Genomic DNA, 6,000 nt, shown 5'->3' on the forward strand with positions numbered 1-6,000 from the left:
GGGCAGAGTGCAATCGGGGAGGACTTCATACGTCACATCCGTGATGCGGCGCAGAACTGTGTAAGGTCCAAAGTAACGGCTCAGGAGCTTCTCCGACAGGCCGGGGCGACGTACCGGGGTCCATACCCACACTTTGTCGTCGGGGTGGTACTGGACATGGCGATGTCGTTGGTTGTAGCGTTCTGCATCCGTTGCCTGCTGCCGGCGGATGTGCATACGGGCCAGTTGGCGGGCTTCCTCTGCGTGTCGGGTAAATTCCTCGGCGTCTGGCGTGAGCGCCTTGTCGTCAGGGGGGCACGGAAGTATGGCGTCGAGCATCGTTTGGACATCACGCCCGTAGACGAGGCGAAACGGCGTAAAGCGACTCGTTTCCTTAACCGCCGTGTTGTAGGCAAACGTCACATATGGGAGAATCTCGTCCCAAATCTTGTGCTGTACGGCGACGTACATTGCGAGCTTGTCCGCTAAGGTTTTGTTGAGGCGCTCCGTGCGCCCGTTTGACTGCGGGTGGTATGCAGTAGTCTTGCCGTGGGTCGTGTGACTAAGCTGGAACACCTCGTGCATGAGCTGCACTGTAAACGCGGTGCCCCTATCGGTGATGACGAAGGACGGGCGCCATGTCGTAAAACAATGTGGAGTAGTTGATTTCGGTGCGCGAGAGTGTGCGACTCGCATACGCGATCACACGTTCCACGCCTTCTTGATGTTGAACGAGGACGACACCAAGCCCGATGTTGCCAGAGTCGGTGTGTATCTCGGTAGCAGCCTCCTCATCAAAGTGAGCAAGCACAGGGGTAGTGTGCAGCCGTCGGCGTGCTCTGCGAAAGCAGCCTGTTGTTCGGCAGTCCAGACGGACGGTGTATCGTCACGTGTTAAACGGGTGAGGGGTTCAGCGATCTTGGAGAAGTCAGCGATAAAACGGCGATAGTAGGCACACAAACCCAAAAGCGCTTGAGCGTTTTCTTTTTATTACGATGGGGAATCTCGGCTACGGTGGCAGTTTTCTCGGGATCGGGTCTTACACCGTTAGCGCTCACAACATGGCCGAGAAACTTGAGCTCTTTGGAGCCAAAGTGGCATTTCTCGGGTTTAAGTGTCGAGTCGACCAACCGCAGGGCATCCAACACGGTCCGCAGGTCTTCAAGGTGTTGGTCAAGGTTTCTGAAAACACCACCACGTCATCTAGGTAAACTAAACAGGTTTATCATTTGAGGCCAGCCAGGGCAGTATTCATCATGCGCTTAAACGTCGCTGGCGCAGAGGAAAGGCCGAAGGGCAACACCTTAAATCCATATAGGCCGTCGGGAGTGATGACGGCACTTTTTTCGCGGTCACGTTCATCAATCCCAATCTGACAATATCCACTCTTTAGGTCGATCGACGAAAAATACTTGGAGCGGCGAAGTCTTCGAGTCATTGACGCGGGGCAGCGGGTAGACGTCATTTTTCGTTATGGCACTCAGCTTACGGCAATCCACGCAAAAGCGCTGTGTCCCATCTTTCTTCTTAACCAGCCCGACGGGCGACGACCACGGGCTCTTAGAGGGCTGAATAATGTCGTCTGTAAGCATTTCCTTCCCCTGCGTTTGGATGGCGTCGCGTTCCTTCGGGGTAATGCGGTACAGCTGCTGTCGTATGGGGCGAGCGTCATCTGAAGTGATGATCCGATGCTTCGTGATCGTCGTTTGCCACACTTTTGAGGAGGATTCGAAGCAGCTTTTGTACTGGAGCAGTAGGCGCGGAGGTCGCGCTGTTGAGTCAGCCCGTTGGAAGAGCCGCGTCCTGTTTTCGACGGCCATGGTAACCGTTTCGCTGGGAATTTGCATGCGGGACTGCACGGCGCGTTCAACTCGCTCCCGACGATCAGCGCTGACATACGCGGCGAGCAGTTGACGTCGGAACTCAGGCCATGATGAAAGAGTGTCCTCACGGTTTTCGTACCACGTGCGAGCACCGTCCTCCAAGCTGAAGAAAATGTTCCTCAGCTTGGCGGCGTCATCCCATTTGGTTAAATGCGGCGACAGGTTCAAATTGGAGGAGCCACTCATCCACGTCCTGCAGCGGAGTCCCGTGAAATGACTTTGGTAGCCGTGGGTTCTGGAGAGTGTAGTACGCGGCGCCTTGCATGACTGGTTAAGGGGCAGGCGTCGAGGTAGATTCCAATGGCCTGTGCTCAGGAGGCAGTCAGCCAGGCGCCGAGGTAGCTTCCAATAGCCCATGCTCAGGGGGCAGTCCTAGATTTCGGCTGCTGACCCGGTGCACTGGCGTGTCGACAGGGAGAGGTCTGGGGTCCTCGGTGTTAAAAGGGGTTCGCGACATATTCCAGGGCGATTTACCCAGCGCACTCCACCACAAAATGTCTCAAACAGCTTCCGGAACCAAAAGGGCTAGGCACAGGCCACAAGCAGTGAATCAGTGTCCCATCTGCAAGAGCACGCGCGTCTCCGACTTCTTCGTCCTCTAGGCGCCGCCCGGGGACACCTGGCGGTTATATTAACATAAAAGACATTGGACGACAGATAAATTCTATCCATTTATCAATAAACAACATCCTTAAGAGGTGACCCATGAGAGATATGAAACATTTCGCTTTTTTATTTTTTCTCTTGCGATGCGTTCTTCGCTGCGTTCGAGCACGCGCGTTCCTAGCCTGCCTCGCGCGTGCTCATGTCCGCGCTACCATGTGCTTGTAGTGCACACCTTTGATCTCTTCGTGTGTGATATATTTTGTGTGTCTGGTTGGCTCGTTGTACGCTTAAATTGTCTATAGGTATGCTTGTACCAACCCTAGCGTCCTCGTTCCCTGTCTCCGCCAGACTGACTTCCCCTGGAGCGCGTCCCACTATTGAAAAGTAAATGAAATTAAAAAAAAATTGCTGCGGTTTAACTTCTGCTGAACCTGGTTAGAGAGTTAAAGCTGTAGTGTATCGAGCAAGTAGACGCGGCTTGGCGTCTGTAACGTTGAGGTGCGTTCCGCACACTGGATGGTCAGCGCGCTCACCCTGCCACCCTGGCAGGTGCCATTTAAATTAATAGTTCATCGCGAGAGGTTGGTCACCCAATGAACGCTGCGGCCTATTCTACCGCCCTCTACCGGCGAATCGGAAGGTCAAGGTCGAAGGTCAATGTCAAAAGTCAAGTGGTGCGACACCACGGTGGAGCACATATGGTAAGGCCTATAGCCACACTTGACCTCTGGCTCTCACTTTAAGGTCAACCGGCAACGCATGGTGAAATCGGCTTTGCCAAACGTAGTGAAGCTTTGGGGTTAAAAACAAGCACTTGCGTCCAGAGACAGATATTTCAACAAAGGGTGCTGCGCACAAACAAACAAGGACGAGAAGGTTAACAGAACAAACGCAGACTCGCGACTGATCTGTGGATAAAAATTTGATTTTGTGAAAAATTTTGAAAAATGAGCAAGTTAAAATTGTACACTTGACAAATTTGAAAATTTGAACAATTTTAAAAATCTGGTGCAGCGTTACGGTGTGCGGGTGGTGTTTTCTGCTCCGTGCAAGTTGGCCTCATTGTGCCCTCGCGTCATGTCCGAAGGGAAGAATGCGCCAGACTGCGTGAAGAGACATCCCATCCCTTACGTTGGTGCCGGACCGGAGCTGTTTATGAGGTTCCCCTAACCTTGGAAGGGTATACATCGGTCAGACGGGCCGATGTTTAAATGTTCGTTTACGGGAGCACCAAGTTTCGATGTGGTCTAAAACAGGGTCGAATCTACTCCTGCTCTGCGGCGCATGCCCCGAGGCTGCTCGCGACAAGCCGTGCCCGCCTTTGATGAAAAAAAAAATATCAAGGAGAAGCAAGGCTCAGGTCGCACGTGAACCTGCCGAGGCGTTTTTCATAAGAAAAGGTGGGGATGTCTGTATCAGTGACCCGTCGATTAACTTGTACGAGAAAGAAGGAAGACTTATGAACGGTGAGTGGTCGTAGACATGGCATTTTCGAGGGTATAAAACGTGTTTTTTCTGTCGAATTTATCAGTCGCGGGTCTGCGCTTGTGTTAACCTTCTCGTCCTTGTTTTTGCGTGCGCAGTACCTCTTGTTGAAATCTCTGATCGACTCGCCCAACAACGCTCTCCCTTAAAGAGACTCTGGTACACGTTACGCCATCGATGCTGCCACGTGGGTGCTTACAAGTGACACAAATAAAATAGTACACAAAATAATGTTCAGTGAGAACCTTTCTTGTGTATGCATGCGATCAAAACAAGGAACAGCACGCCGGCATCCCTGCAGCGGCGTAATTTAGGCGTAGCGCGGATTTGTCCGCAAATTTTTTCTTCCTACAACAAGGCGTGTGCTAGGGTCAAGTGATCAAGCCCAGTGGGTTCATTTCCTGAGAAATGTATCCTTTAATAAATCAACAACAACAGTCATGATATAAAATCAAATCCTTAAAAATTGCTTGTATGCCAGTCGTCGAAAAAACGTTTTCTTTGAATTTGTTTTTTTGTTTAGTTACAATATCGGCTGCTTTGCTATAGCTTGACGCCTTCAATACAACGAGGAGCTATCATAAGGATGGAAGCTTGGTATCTGTTTTGGCTGCTGTTGAGGTGCTTCCTTAGATGACGACAGTGTATAATGATAGTAAGTACAAGTGACACATACAAAGTTTGGTGTTGTGTTGCTTTTGTTACACTAGTTTGCTTCTTCACTGCTTATTGCATCGCACAGCCAATGCTTTATGATACCTTTCGCTTTCTTCTCTTCCATTTTAGTACCCTGAGGAGTGCTTCCACAAGCCATGTGTGACCAAGGGACTGAGAACATCCCAGGCCCCTCTACTACATCGAATTCGCACGGGCTCTGCTCGTACTCCTGCCTGGGTGCATAAGACGGTCATGGCATCGTCTCCGCTGTGTGTGCGTGGGGATATAGAACATTATATTATGTACTGCCCAGGGTACAACGCGGAAAGGTATGTGATGTTCGCTTCCTTCAAGAAGACAGGAACCCTTAACAGTAGAGTTCAGCACATTGTCTACTGGAGTGGAAGGCAGACATGCTGAATCGGGTCTGCATGCCTTATTTTAACATTTCTGCAGGACACTGATCTTGTCTCTAAATGGTGACAACAGGAACGTACTATGGTCTACTGTGATTGAATGTGTGCGTAGATGGTGTCTTCTGGAGTGGTCTATGTTATACTGTGAGTGAATGCGTGCATAGATGGTGACTGCGGGAGTGGAATATGTACTATCCTAAGTGACTGTGCGCATAGCTGGGCGGATCCGACAGGTTGAGGTCATTATTAACATATAAGTGACGCTACGGTGGAGCAATTGCCGACAGAATAAGCAATGCTAATCCCGCCTGTAGCATACAACAGCTCAACTTTCAGCGCAACTGAACTCCTCTCTTCTTCTTCTTCTCCTTAGTAAGCATGGCACATACCCACGCAGGGGGATTGGCCAAGGTTCAGTAGATAATCCCAATGAGGTATTTACTCCTCTCTTCCTTCCTGTCCTTCTTCTTCTTCGGGGAATGATTACACTGATGCCGTTCCTTAAATGCCTTCTCGCTGTAAAAATGATGTCAAGCAGTAAGAAACTTTTTGCAGCCTTCCATTTTGAAAGATTCTTGCTAAAAGACGGCCCCTGCCTCGAAGAACATGACAGTCTTCCGCAGAATTCCTCCTGGCGGTAGGTTAAAGCTTTCAGTGACTCTAACGGCAGGGCCATCCGTGGCCGCGTTCACAAGCAAACCCCAATCAATCGAGTGACAATCGCATCGCGCTCACTCGCGACGAAATAAAAAAAAAGAAAAACGTTTGGGCTATGAGCTCCTTGGCAGTGTTAAGGGGTTCCTTTGCGGCACTCAGGGCCGGAGTTTTATCCAGTTGACCTTTGACCGCTTCCAATGAAAATGAAAATTGATTTAAAGGAAAGTGATCATGCGGTAGCTGTCTTACTATACTCGGTAGACACCTCAACCGCACCGTAAGGGAAGGAATGATGGCGGGAGTGAAAGAAGGGGGTA

The sequence above is a fragment of the Amblyomma americanum genome, chromosome 3 (assembly GCF_052857255.1).
Source record: "Amblyomma americanum isolate KBUSLIRL-KWMA chromosome 3, ASM5285725v1, whole genome shotgun sequence".
Classification (NCBI taxonomy): Eukaryota; Metazoa; Arthropoda; class Arachnida; order Ixodida; family Ixodidae; genus Amblyomma; species Amblyomma americanum.